The sequence below is a fragment of the Bidens hawaiensis genome, unplaced genomic scaffold (genome assembly GCF_021521415.1).
Source record: "Bidens hawaiensis isolate Kalapana, Puna unplaced genomic scaffold, B.hawaiensis_p1.1 tig00073605_1, whole genome shotgun sequence".
NCBI lineage: Eukaryota > Viridiplantae > Streptophyta > Magnoliopsida > Asterales > Asteraceae > Bidens > Bidens hawaiensis.
In genome coordinates this window covers 1-15,772 of record NW_027502805.1, presented here as the reverse complement: position 1 = coordinate 15,772, position 15,772 = coordinate 1, and the positions used below count along the sequence as shown (strand labels likewise).

General features: G+C 35.2%; 1 pseudogene; it reads right to left on the bottom strand.

Moving 5' to 3' along the window:
* Window positions 1-5,139: 5,139 nt before the first annotated feature.
* LOC143606220 (noroxomaritidine synthase 3 pseudogene) lies at window positions 5,140-7,566 on the bottom strand (annotated as a pseudogene).
* Between the last annotated feature and the right edge of the window lie 8,206 nt (window positions 7,567-15,772).

Genomic DNA, 15,772 nt, shown 5'->3' with positions numbered 1-15,772 from the left:
GGTACCCTATTTCCTTGAGTATTATTAGGGCTCGGTACCCTCTTTCCTCGAATATTAGTAGGGTTCGGTTCCTTAGTTCTCGAATATTAATAGGGTTCGATTCCCTCTTCGTTACCATACAACCATACATCATACCTCGAGTATTATTAGGGTCCGGTACCCTCTTCGTAACCATACAACCATCCTTTCCTTCTTTTATTAACTTTATCACATTCATACACATAAGCATACATATCATAGTTACCTTATACATAGCGTTACAACTTGACAGTACGTGCAATATCCGAAGATCGTTCACGTACCATCAAGCAATCATTCATACATTTCACATTATTCACATAAGGCATACACTTATCTCTTAGGATAAGCGTATTAACAAACATATTGAGTATGCACACAGCCCCGAAAACATAACACATAAATGGGGCTAGAAACTCACCTGAATCCTGTTACGCTCTCCGTTAATAGTTATTCCCTTATTGAGCTGTGCACGGCTAACTGTATAATATTTACACGTATCAATCAACTACTACTACTACTCATGTTTTATTTCTATATTTATAAGACCCACAACGAACGGGGGTCCGGGGGCAGCGCCCCTGGCAGCGGGGTCTAGGGGCGGCAGCCCCTAGCAGGGTCCAAGGGGCAGAGCCCCTGGCTGGGGTCGAGCTGCCAGGTCAGCTTGGAAAAATTTTATTTACATTAACTGTCTTAACACATTTTCCATTAGGTTTTTAATTTATTTTCTAAGCGAACTTAACTTTAGGCGAAGTTAAACCTTAAGCGAACTTAGCTTTAGGCGAAGTTAAACCTTAAGCGAACTTAGCTTTAGGCGAAGTTATCAGTTAGGAGAACTTGGCCTTAGGCGAAGTTATCAGTTAGGCGAACTTGGCCGTAGGCGAAGTTACCAGTTAGGCGAACTTGGCCTTAGGCGAAGTTACCAGTTAGGCGAACTGGCCTTAGGCGAAGTTATCAGTTAGGCGAACTTGGCCGTAGGCGAAGTTAAGCTTTTGCAGGCGAAGTTGTTCAGGTCAGCTACGGGTTTGGTTTTTATCAAGCATTTTGGCGATTTTAATACCCTTGTTATGGTTCGACATCACCCCCTACGTTCCCTAACCGTTTTCGTTCGTATACATATCCCGTATATACTATAAAGCTTGGACCTTTAAGGTAAAAACGTTCAATACTACGTAAACTTTAAAGGTCAAGAACATACATTTTATACGTTCGGTGTGGTCGCTGTTTGCTTGGTTATCTCGTATATTGAAGATCTAATAATGGTCGGCTTGATTCTTGGTCTCGGATGTCTCTCTCTCTCTCTCTCGGCCGAATATGGTGTAGTATATGTGTATGTTTTTGAGTGTGTAGAGATTATGATGGAAATGAAATGAGGGTTTAGGGTTTTAGGTTGGTTTAGGGGATATTTATATCCCTTAAAGCCCATGGACCTAAGGCCCATTCTCATTTAACCCATCTTAATTAACCTAAGTCCATGATCCGTTCTTTACTCGATATTAATTAATTAATAACGCGAAATCACTAAACGTAACTTTCTTTATTCAACATTATAAATTTTAGGATGTTACATTTAGTCCAGTAGTTTCAAATTTGCAATTTTTTTCCTATGGTTTCATTTCACATGCAATTAAACCTGAATTCTCAAATATCGTTAAGTCTACTCCCGACTTAACGAAAAATTTAACGGGGTTAGTGATTTGGATGTAATTGGCAGGAACTGGGAAACGTGGAGGGTCCATATGCAAAAAATAAACTTTTTAGACTAAATTCGCATTACTGGCCAAACCACAAGGACGAAAATGGCACTTTACTCTAAAGTAAACCACCTAAATATGACATTATACCATGTAATAGGAAACTATACAACTTTTAGAAACTACCAATCTCAACAACTAGATCTTAGATCCAAGGGTCTACATCTATTCTTATATTTCTCACAAAACTATTTTTTTTACATTAACCCTATCATATATATATATATATGTATCACACAAAAAATTATAATAATAATAATAAATAACAATAAAACAAAAGTGATGAAGGGCGACAATAACTCCCCCCCACACACCCCACACACACACATTTCGCCCCTTTGCCGCCGAGGTGTAATGGTATCCATCAAATTTGTAGCCACAAAACCTTCAACTCCTCACCCCATTACGCATGCCCTAATGAGTGTGAAAAGTTTAGTTTGATTAGGTTGGATAGATGAAAGAGAAACAAGTTAATTATATGATAAAAATTGAATTGGGTTGGTTTGTAAGTTAGAATGATCTAATAAATGTCCTAATATGAAAAAGCTACTCTTCAAAGAACCATATGCTTTGCATCTTTTGCACCAAAGGGTGTAGTCAAGTCACCTTCATCTTTCACAATTTTGTGCTAGTGCCTCGTCATAACCACTCCCATCCATCTATCAATCAAGGACATACCTGTCATTTACCACCATTCAACATGTATAACTCTTTTTTTCTAATAAAAATAGTATTACTAATTTTAAATCAATTACCTAAAATAAGATAATAACAATGGGTATTCTAGGGACACTTTCTTAAGTATAGGGCTATACGGGGGGCCTATATGCCCTGTATAGTCTTATACGAGTGGTGTCCCTAATAGGACCTAATAATAATAATAAAAAGGTTCAAAGGCCACTTACGAGACCAAAGAGTATTGTATATAAGTATATTGAATAAAACTCGTTTTTCATTAAAATTTGTATTAAAATGCTTTAAAAAAATAATAAACAAACCTTTGTATTTAAATATTTTGAAAATTTAACGAACACATGAGGAGGTGCGTAAGAAGGTGCATTTGATTTCCTAAACTAATATCACTCGACATACACCTTCCTCGGATTCTTATAAATCATGAATCCATTGTTAAAAAAAACCTTGGATTTTTTTTTTGATATAGTCTCTAGTTGGGATTGTGTGGTTATCTTGTGCTGGGTTATTAAGAGATGTGACCGATTACAAAGTGGCCTCTAAATTGGTGAGCATGTTTCTAAGACTTGCCCATTAAAATTCTCCATTAACCATTAAGATGCGACTTTTTAGTTAACTAAACACATTCTATCTTTGACTATATTGAAGGTAGCCAAACAGTCCCTTAGCCTCTCGTACCATTCACATACATCTTTTTTAATTGAATATCTGCTTGATTAACACCCTTCTCGCATATTAACACCCTTCTCGCATATAATAAAAGAGTTCTGGTCCTTCCCCATGCACATAGTGTTTCCATACGAGCCAAATCCGGTTTCCTTCTTTCTAGGTATGAGCTCAACTCATTTAAACTCAAGCTAAAGCTCGACTTGTGTCAAGTATTATTTCTAAAGTTCGAGTTTGACTTGTGATAAGTGTTTTTTCAAGCTCGCTCCCAACTCAGTTTTTATTTTGTTAATCAATTTATACCTTTTTATGTAAACTTTATAGTTATAAATTTTCATATAACATAATATTTATCATATAATTATACTTAATTACTTTATCAAAATTATCAATTTATAAATATAATAATATTTAGATAAATATAAAATGAAAATTACATAATTTATAGGCTCGTTTAGGCTCATAAGCCCGCTCGAGCTCAATAGGTGAAGCTCGGACTTGGTTTAGTTTATTAACCAAGTTGTTTATTTTTAGACACGGGCTCGGGCTAAAGCTCGTTTAAGCTAGGGTTGAGTTAAGCTTTATGCGAGTCGATCATGAGCAACTCACAAGTTATTCTCGTGGGTAGAACAACATTGTGGCCCAACATTCGTTTCTGTTGAGGTGTTTCACCCCAAATGTGAATCAAGTATCCAGCTTATTCTCCAAGGCCTTTCGTGCAACATCAACATTCCCTTCAAACCCGTTCAAATCCAAGTTCATTGGAGCCCATCCCGGCGTCGACGGAGTTGTTGGAACCATATGTGATTTTCAAGTGACGGCATAGAAGCACAAGAACGGCGCGTAACTGGCACAACCGCCGGCAAATACAACAGGTTTTTGTTGTGTGTGCGTTGCCGACCAAAATATTTAAGAAAACTTTTGTATTGTTTGGAAATGTGAAGTCTCGTTTGCAAAATAAAATTTTACATATTCTTCCTTTTAAAGTGTTACCATTAAAAACAACCAAACGATTTATAATGAAGTGGCAGGTAAGCGGACAACAAGCTGCGCCGCAACCCCCTTTTAGATAGCAAACTCAATCCTATTAAAAACAAAGTTTCGGTTCTTATGGGCCGATAAGTTACTACCACGACTTTCTGAACTCTATTCAAAAGGTCCACGGCATCCGGAGCTAAGAAACCAAAAGTGTCAAAGACAAAGGGAATAATGATTTTCAGTGATTTAATATTTTTTTATTTAGAGATATGAGCTTCCGGGCGACCGGGCATAAATATGAAGGTTTGGAACATTGATTGTGTAAGCATGTAGGATGATTGGATTAATAAGGATAGAATAATAACGTATAAATGTCTTTGTATTCTGACTTGGACCGAATGTGGTCATAAGCTGAGAATTGGGCTTCTTTGGGTTATAAAGAACTGTGGGCCAGTAGTTGCAACGTGACCGGCTTTTTTAGACCATAGTTTGAGTAGTTTGTTAGTAGCTTTGCTCGTTTACACTCTTAGTGTCGATCAGGGCAGACCTATCCTTATGGTTTGGGGTTAGCCGTCTCTTGTGGAACAAAAATAATTAGTACTTATAGTGTTAATTCCCAATCAAACTCTAAGAAATTTTGACACCGACCCCTGTAAAATTTCTTAATGATTTTCATCTAACATACTACTGATTAATATAATTTATACTAAAAAAAATTTGTAAACCAACACTGTTTTAATAAAATTAATAACCATGTATTCATAAAAAAATAAATAAACAAGAATGTGTGTTTTTAGATTAAAAAAAACTTAAAGAGAAAAAATCAATATTATAGTTAAGACTAATTGGTGTGAAAGAATAAAAGAAAAGGAAATGAAAAAGAAAACCATACCACATGTTATTCTAAGTGATTGAGAATGAGTAACTATCCATTTGCTACATTTTTAAGTTTTTTTTTCAAATAGTGAAAAACTCACTCAAGGTTTTTCTAATGAGAGTGGTGTTATCCTCTTTTCTATTTATTAGATTATATGAATTTTTATAACTTAATTCAATAAAAAAAACTTTAAAACAAATATTTATCATAATGTCTATTTTAGAGTTAGCAACTTAAAATTGGTTAAGTGGTTGTATATCAACTAACAAAATATTATATATGCAAGTAGGAATTATATTATATATTGTTTTTAGATGACCAACCGGAATTGTTGAATCATACCAAAAATATTTATATACCGATTTGCTTAAATCCAAATAGCCGAACCTGCAGAATGAAAATTTCTTTGGTATAACTAATTACTGACTCAAAAAAATTTCGACCTCTGTAAAATTTTTTTGGGTTAGCCACTGGACAATGCTTGAGTTTGTATTATTTAATTCTTTTTAATAGAATTGTTTTGGTGCCCTCACCTTTATCCAAAAAAGATGATGTTAATAGAATTTGCATATGTATATGTTTGTACTATGTACTATGGCGGCTATGTGATGTAATATGTGATTGCCAAATCTAGTATACATGGATGATGTTATCATATTCTATTTCAATTAGATCACTTTATTATTATTCTCACTTCAACCCAGTACACGTTGCGGTAATGAAATACTAAGTTCAAACTAGAACAAAATACAATAATTAGTTCAAACTAGAATTTTTAGTTTAATTCACTTCTTCTATTCAATCTAACCTTGAGACCATGCTTCATCTGAAGTACAATAGAATCTGCTGGAACCACGGGATGACCTTCCTCCAAATGAATGTGGTAACGGTGAATGATTATGGTTGACACTATCTTCAACTGTGACAAAGCCATATTCTTGCCTAAACAAGTTCTTGGTCCAGCATTAAATGTTGAGAACTTGTATGATGGCTCATGCTTGATTCCTCCTCTATTAGAAATCCACCTTTCAGGCTTAAACTCCGCACAATCCTCTCCCCATATTGATTTCATCCTTCCCATAGAATAAAAAGAAAGAATAACGTTGGTGTTTTGATCAACTCGGTGACCACTTGGAAGGATTTCTAGTTGCAATGGAGATTTCTGGTTGAAAGGGACAGAAGGATATAATCTTAAGGATTCACACAAAGCTCCATGAAGATAAACCATTTCGTCTAATACTTTCTTATTCCATCTTCTACATGCTTTGGCCTCCAAATGTGTTTGGATCTCGTCTAGAATCTTATCTTCTACGTTCGGGTTTCTAGCAAGAAGATAAAAGAACCAAGATAGGGCACTACTAATGGTATCTTTTCCTGCTGCCATGAGATTAACTAAGGTGTCTCTTAGAAATTTTGTGGGATATGAATAAATGCCACTTTGATCTCTAAGCTCTTTCATGATCGTTGTGAAAAATACGAACCTTTCCGCGTCATGGTTCATGTTATTGTACTCCCTTTGTTTTTCAGCTAAGCATTTGTATATGAATTGATCAAGATTTTTCCATGCATCACTTAACTTCTTCGCTTTCCCTACTCTAAGAATATGTTGCAGCTTCCAAAGAAACCGGGGCGTAGCAAGCCTGAACAAAATAGCTTCTTCGCCATCTGTGAAGGCTTTTGAATATGGAATGTAAGGAAAATCAAGAGACAAGCTTTCTGGGTCTTTATCAAGAAGTAATGTGCATGCATTATCAAACGCAAACCTTTGAAATATGTCTTGCAAATCAATCTGAGTGCCACACACACAAATAGAATCAAGTATAGGGACAAGCCCATTTTCCACTTTGTTCCAAACAATTGTTTCCATGTTATTATGAAATCTAGAATTCTTGAGTATAGAAAATATAACCTTGCGCTTGATCTCCCATATCTTATCATCAGAATTGAAAATTCCATCTCCCAGGACATCAAAGATCTCACGAACTTTGTTTCCTTTGGGATAATTTCTAAAGTTTTTGCTTAAAATGTGGTGGATGTTTTATGTTTAAAGGATCGGCGGTAAGTAATGTGTCCATATTGGCAAACCAAGGGCCTTTGAACATGACGACTTTGTATCAGAATTTCGGTGGTGTAGTCATGGAGTCTGTGAGCGTTTGCAAGTATCCCTGGTAACATACCAAAAATTGGACAGTTTGTTGGGATGAAAGTTATTTGTTTTTTATGCATATACATAGTTATTAAAATTGAAACACTGAGAAATAGAAAGAGACAGACAAAATATTCAAGAAAAGCCATGAGGAGGAGAAATGGTATGAGTTTATCTTTGGTTAGATTATATGGGACAGTGAGAAGCGGTGTCTAGTGTGTACGTGTAATAATGATAATGGCCTCTAAATAAGCCAAAAATATATCTTCTCCTACAACCATATCTTGATTTAATTAAATTCTGACGTTCAATATTCAGTTTTCCTGGCATTAACTTCCCGTTACCACCCATACCATGACGAGCAGCATGTTAAGTTCGTAGATACAAGATGTTCACTTTGCAAATAATTTACGTAGCAGACATCTAGAATATTTTTATATATGACGGTAACCATCTCCATAGAAAAAGAAAACGTGCATTTTAAATACAATGGGTTTGATGTAACATTTGTTAATTTTCAAATCCGAAAACCAAATTCGTTTAAAATTTTGGATCTTTGTTTATTAATAAAGTGAGTATTTATTGGGTATTTATGCATGATATGCTGTTTAGATGTTATAAAATTGTTTACAAGTTAAATTTCATGTATTTCAAACCATTATTGCATTTAAAACAAAATCCAATGGTTAAATGCTACGTTTACCTACCACGTTATTATCAACCTCATTATTTCAATTACATGTTACGATGTTCATAATTCAAATGTTTTCATTCTTTAATTTCATTGTAGGTTCCTCCGGGGCGTCGCTGATCGATACGAGATCCGCACGAGGTCTAGGAGTGCGGAATCCTCCTAGACTCGTTTAATGGTGTAGAAGACGAAGAACACGATTACACATAAATAAACACACGAACAAATACACGAATGGAATAAACGAATCTGCAGATCCTTTATATAATAACCAAACCACGTTACAAACCGAACAAAAACAAAGACACGGCCGACCCGAGGTGAGCTCTACCTCGGGCCGTCCCACACAAATCTACCTCTCTGTTTCTCTCTAGACAATTGAACTGAAACACAAAACACTCTAACATTCTGGATACTAAACCCTAAACAAGACACACATATATATAGATAACTAACTTCGTAGGCTTGGGCTTGGGCCTGTAGGCGAAGTTGTTCTAACTTCGCCTATGGCGTTTCCGCTGGTCAGAATTGCATAGCGACGATCACAAAATGCACCAACATTCATTACCTCTTTTATTTTGTTTTCAACATCGTTACTTGGTTCAGACTACTATGATTTCATTTATTTGACTTAGAGTTTTCGTGTTATCCTTGGCCTGGATGGTCTATCAATGTGTTTTGTAAAGTTTTTAACCTTTTAACTCATTACCTTTTTTTTATTTTTTTTATTTTCAACGTTATATATGAGAATTTTATTTATTTATCTAAGGTCTATGCCTTAAAACTACACAATATAACAAGTTATATATATATGACCATCCGACGATAGATGTAATTATGGTCGACACGTAATTATCAAAGTACTCGCATGGAAAATATAATAAGTCCGGTTGTGTGAAATAACTCTGAACTTGGAATGATTTGGGGGAACGGGACAAATGCAATATGATAAGGGCATGGTGGATACACCGCTGGTACATCCTATATATAAGTGTCATTGTCAAAATTTTTATTTGTGGCGTTCTTTCGGGTCATTCAAAGATCGACCTTATTTTATTTTAATTATGTATGTATAAAATTGTTAAAATTTCTAACAACTATGTGTATTAGTTGTTATCGTTTAAAATTTTTATTTTTATTTTAATTTCGGGACGAAATTTCTAAAAGTTGTAAGTCCTGTAACATTCGTTACTTTTCAAACCCGAAAATCCGATCCGTTTTTTAAATTTTCGGTTTTTATTTATAAATATATGTATAAAAACATATTATAATATCCAACTCCATAATAAAATATACATCCAACATTTCTAATCCCCGATGTGACACCAGCATTTTCAGGTTAACTCCCTTAACTAAACCCAGTTAAATCCTGTTGACTGTGTCAGTAAACCCCTGTTGACTGTGTCAGTAAACCCAGTTAGTTCTGTTAACTACGTTGATGAACTCTCATGCATGTAGTGTCATGTATGCATACATTTGAGTTAGTCGTGTCGTTGACCTAAACAAAAGTAACTTGTTACATATGTTATGATAATAATATGTTACATGTACTTTATACGATAGGTATAATGTGTTATATGATCAATATGTTACATGACTAGTTGTTATATACTTATGTGATTTATAAGAAAGTTAGATGATTAAACTTGTTACATTATAATATGTTACATGTTATGTTCTCTAGCTAAACCAATAAACCTTAGACAATATAATACATAGAAATGGTTTAAAAAGTTGTATCATGACACCTATGTTAATATCAAGTTACCTAAGGTTGAATTTTATTAAAGTGGGATTAAAGGTTTGTTATTAATTCAACAAGGAGTTAAAAACTCTTGGTAATCAAACTTTTCCCTTTCCTTTTTATCCCTCTTGGCCGAAATCTATCACTCACACACACACAAAACACTTTTGCAAAAACTCTCTCAAATTATCCTCATACACAAGTATTGTTTTGGTAATTCTTGGAATCAATATGATTGAATCTTTGGATTAAGCAACTAGGTAATCATAGTTAACATATATTTGCTTTATGTTTTTCTTTATGATTTTATCTTAGAAACATGATATTTTTATCCAAATGATTTGGATTATAGTGATAAATATTTGATTAAAAGTGTTCGTTGTGTCTTGGTATAAAAGTTTGAATCTTTTATTTATATATGTAACATCTCGAAATTTTTAAAGTAATATTAATTATATTAGTTAATATGGATGGGAAAGTTTACTCGGGTTAGTGGAGAAATAACAAATAAAGCAGGAGTTAGTATGGGTCGGGATAGTGTTGAGTAATGGATATGGGTTATGGACTTGGGAAAGAAGGAAGAGACCATGGGCTTAAGCCCATGATCCATAATTATATAAACCTTAAATTCCCATTTTTCATTCATTTCACACATATTCCCTACACCACCAAAACACACACTTAACTCTCTCTCATCCTACCTTTTCTCTCTAGCCGAAACCAAGATAGAAAGCTGATCCCGAGCCAAGGTAATGATAGTATTATGTTGTATGAGCTCAAACCCGTTAGATTTAGTCACGAAACGACGAGCCGACACCGTTAAACCATTGAAGCCACGATATCTGGGTGGAATCGGGTATAAACCTAACCTAAGATGAGCTTAGGGATCACCCTAGCTCAGATATGGATCGAACGGGACGAAAAAAGGTGAAAACGGTGGTGAAACGAGCGAGATCTCGCTCTTCCGACGAGATCCCGGTTTTCCGGTGAAGGCGGAGCCGGAGTTGGGTGTACGAGGTAAGGATGTCAGAGATTGTTCTCTGACAGACCTAACCCTAGTTCGTTAGCGGTGACTTAACGAACTAGAAGGCAATTCGTTAATCCATTTCGTTAAGAGGAAGTAACGAACAAGAAGTAGTTTGTTAAGTCATTATAAGTAACGAAGAAGCTCCAATTCATTAAGTAGTTCGTTAAGGAAGAACTGACGAATGAACCCCAGTTCGTTAAGGGTTCAGTTCGTTAAAGGACCAGTTCGTTATAAAGGTCCAATTCGTTATGAAAGATGACGAACTAGAATAACGAATCAGCTAACAAATCAGGACAAGGAAGCTGTATAATGAATCAGATCATGTGCTAGATAACGAATTAGACTGTGATCCGATAATGAATTAGGCTTAATTTGTTATAGAAAATGTGATAGCGAATTAGATGATACTTTAAAATCGTAATGAAAAATGTGTAAAGACAGTTAATGGAAATAAAATTTTTCCAAGCTGACCTGTCAGCTTGACCCTAGCCAGGGGCTCTACCCCCTGGACCTTGCTAGGGGCTGCCGCCCCTAGACCCCGCTGCTAGGGGCGCTGCCCCCGGACCCCGTTCGTTGAGGGTTGTAAATATACTAGAAACACGTTATGAATAGTAATAGTTAATTGATATGTGTAATTGTTATACAGTTAGTCGCGCATAGCTAAAGAAGGAGTGACTGTTAACCGAGTTCAGGTGAGTTTCTAGCCCCATTCCTTGTTATATTTTCGGGGTTGTGTGCATACTCGATGTGATTAGTTAATACACATACCTTAAGTGGTAAGTGTATGCCATATATGATGTATATGTGATAGGCATGAATAATTGCTTGTCGGTACGCGAACGATCTTCGGATATCGCGCGTATTGTCTGGTTAGAGATAAAGATATGAATGTTATATGTAACGTAAGGATGATGTATGAACATTACAAGTGAACACTTGTCGGGGGCATGAACAATCTTCGGATATTGCACGTATCACAAGGGGTATGATTGCTAAATGAATGATGTAAAGAACGCATAGAGTGTTCTTATGCTATAATGTAATTATGGTATAAGTGAAGTATGTGTATACAGGTACATGAATGGTATTTTGAGTTCTACGTCCGACGTAGTAAGTTAGGATGGCGAATCCCTCTAACTTCTGTTGGACATAGACTTGGCAGGTGATGGCGTAGTTAAGGACTGCAGGCCTTATACGTGAAATAGGTGATAGATGTAAGCGTAGATAGGAACGGTGGGCCTTATATGTGTTATAGACGATTGATGAGAACGTAGATAAAGACCGCGGACCTTATACGTATCTTAGATAGGCATCAGCATAGGAAAGGATTGTGGACCTTACACGCACTGTATTTGTGTTGTGGTAGCATAGGGGAGGACTGTGGACTTCGTACGTGCTATGGTTTAGGTTGCAACATAGGGAAATACTAAGGACCTTGTACGTGTTGTATAAATAGGATGGTATAGGGAAGGACGGCGGACCTTGCACGTACCATAATGGGTGAACATAGGTAAGGACTGCGGACCTTTTACATGTTCACGACCTTGAGTACATGTATAGACGGCGGACTATGAACATACTCTCGGTAGACTGAGGTTGGTGACTGTAAGTATGTATGTAAGTATGTATGATAGTAGGGTAACTGGTTAAGTATGGATACGTATCTTGGATATGTATGTATATATGATATGTGTATGTATTGTATGTCGCCTGATTAACTAGAACTCACTCAGCGTGACTGACTTTTAGTATGCACGCAGGTGAATATGTTTAATGAGCTAGCTCTAGGAGGGCACATGGCATGGATTGAATGACTGGCATCTGAGGATGGAAGAAATGATGTTTTAAATATAATGTTTTGTGTTATGGTATCAAAGAAAAGGTTTAATGTTTTGTAACGAATGATTGAATTTAACGTTTCCGCGAAAATTTTAATTAACTCTGATTGTAAGAACTGTGTTTATGAGTAAATCCGATGTTAAAGTAAGGCTACCGGGAACGGGGCCTTACAATATATATTTGTTCTTTATGGATATAAATTCATAATAGAAAAACATGAGTTTTGATTTTATAAAATGATTTATTGGTGATTTAGGATCATATAGATATGAAAATCATGATTGTTGTGCACATAGGTTTAGATCTGCTTGCTGACAGATTCTGTAACCTAGGTTGTTAATAGTATAACCTGTTGATATGTTAGTGATTTTGGTTGGTTCTTGATGCTACGGTCAAATACTTTGGTCTAGTTTTCAAAAAATCAAAAATCATAATTTTTGGACTCTGTTTGATTAGTTTTTATGAATTTACAAAATCGTGTTGCAATTATGATTGAAAAAGTAATTTCCCGGATTCGTTTTGTAAATTGTGTAAATTGTAATTTAAAATGGATAATTGTGTGATTCCAACTCTGAAATGTTATAAACTGAATTAGGAATCCAATCCAATTGGTCTTGTATCAATTTGACATATATGGAATTTTTAGCAAATATTTACATTCTGTTGTGCTGATAAGATAGCTGAAAATAGGTTGCTGTAGTGTATGAATTTTCGTGATGTTTGTGTGTGTTGGAAAATTACAAGAAAATTTTATGTTGTAAATAATACTTAAAAAGTATCTGTGAGAATTATTTGGTAAATTATTTGCGTGTTTTATCTGGTTAGAAAAATAGGTTTTGGTGACTTAAAACCTGCCCAAATTTGCATGTTGTTTGGTAAAAATAGTTGTAGTTTGTACAAATATTGTTGTGTTATATACGAATTTGACTTTACTGGTCAACTTGAAATTATCTGACTAAATGTTTGATCTTACTTATGATAAATGAAATTGGTAAACGTGTGACTTAGTCATAGGTTTGCATGAAAAATGATTAACTGTGAATTACATGTTCGATTGTTAGGTTGCGACTATGAATATCTTATGACTATTTTGAGTCTAGATAATTGGTCAAAAGTCACCAACGGGTCGTCGGTCAACATTTAGGGTTAACGGTCAATATTTTGGTCAATGGTCAATTTTTGTAGTCAACAGTCAACAACTTGGACCTTTTGGTCAAAAGTCAACAGAAAGTCAAACTTTGGTCAAACTTTTAATAATCTGTGGGATTGTTTGGACACTCTGGATTCTAGGAATCTCTTAGCAAATACTTATAGTGCTTGTATGATATAGGCACTATAACATTTTGTGACGTAAAGCAGTGACTTCTATTTTAAACTGCATTCGAGGTGAGTTTCTCACACCCTCTTTTTACCCTTTTTAATTTTGGGGGTAGCATATATATCCTATCAATAATCCAATTTCTTTTATTTATTATCTACAAACTACAACTCGTTATATGAACTTGTGTGTTTACTTGTTACTTGCTCAAATATTACGTGCATGGTTTTCTTTGATAAGTATGATCATACGCCCCCTTTGCAATCAGGACCATTGTTTCTAGTGGAAAAGGGACTCCGATCTGAGTACGTTGGTGCACAATCCCAACTAGAAAATACCTTTATTTATTCTTTACACTCAGGACCTTTGATTCTAGTGTAAAGAACCCTTATGTGTTTTTCACAAGTTTTCATGGAATTGTATGGTTTTTATATATTATTTGAACTGTGTGAACTCACCAACTATTAAGTTAGTTGACATTATTTTATATATATGTTGCATGTACTATTATTAGAGGATGAAACGGATGAAGACACTAGACATAGGATATTTTAAATAAAGACTGAACGTTTATTTTCATTGTATTCTCCTTATGTGAACCAACTTGTGTACTTGATGCCTTTGAATGAATTAATGATAATATTGTCACATAATAGTGTCACATGTGTTTTGAACAATTTGTATGTCACACTCGGGCGTATTCTGCTTTAGCAGGGGTGTTACTGTAACCAACCACTTGTAGGTCCAGAAACATCGGATCTACAAAGACGAACTTCTAGCACGATTATTTCCAACTTTATTTCTAAGATCTTAAAACTATATTTTAAAAACATCAACGGGTCTCCGAGAAATTAACGCCTCAGTTCAGGTAATCGCGGAAACAGAACCCGAATATCAAGAACAAAGTTGAATTAGTTGATTCAAACCCGCTCTGATACCAAGTATAGTCTCGAAACGGATCCGACAATTGAATGGATTTTTTTCTTGATAAACGATCGCGATGGGCGCAGTATACGCAAAAGATCGAACATATAATGTAAAGATAAAGATAAGATAAAGAGTAAACGATCTCGTAATCGGTACAAAAGATTCATAACATTTCACGAACCGATCCCACCCAAGGTGAGCTCCCATTGGGTGGTTGTTTACACACTAGAAAACACACACATACATATGACTAGCATTCTCTATTTATAACCAAACACAAATATTCTAGAAGATCTCCTCCCCGTTGAAGCTAAAAGCGTGCACCGAAGCTCTCGTCTCATATCCGGATTTTCCGCCCACTTTAATTATTAACTTGACCATAATATATTTAATGGGTTTTGTTTTTTGGATATCGTAAGTCATATTTTTGACCTTACACTTGAGGTTCATAAAATTTTATATCCGATTCACATGTTTTTCACTTAAAATTCACAAACTAAATTATTTGATTTGGACACGTTGAATATAACTAACATTTGTGATGCAAATGGTCATAGATATAATAACTCTCTTATGCATCGACGCTTGGCTAATTTCTTAAAATAATTCCAAGTGAATCCTAGATAATGATATTCTAATTTTGACGGTTTTCAAAAAAGAAAAATGAAGCATTGTTGGTAATTCTTCGCTGATTACTGACAAATATCGTGACAGGTTGGGATGAGAATGGTATCATATGGGTAACGAATATATGAATACCGAAAATCTCAATTTTTTTGTATTGGTGCCTAAATGTTCGGTTTGGTACTAGTATGATACCGGGACAGTACGGGTATTGAATACAAAATTCGGGAATACAGGTACCATATCATACCGATACCAAATGTTGATTAGTTCTTCATGTAAGTAATATAAAACATGATAAATATTAAACCTATGAACCTGTTACAGCATGGAGAATAGTAATCGCAGCAGAGTATGAGATAGTCAACATGTTTCTCATCTTGGTCGAGTTCCCCTTTAGGATGTATAGTTAAGGATGGTGTTAGGGTTCTTGAGAGGAACCCGGTTTTATGAGAGAGGAGGCACACAAA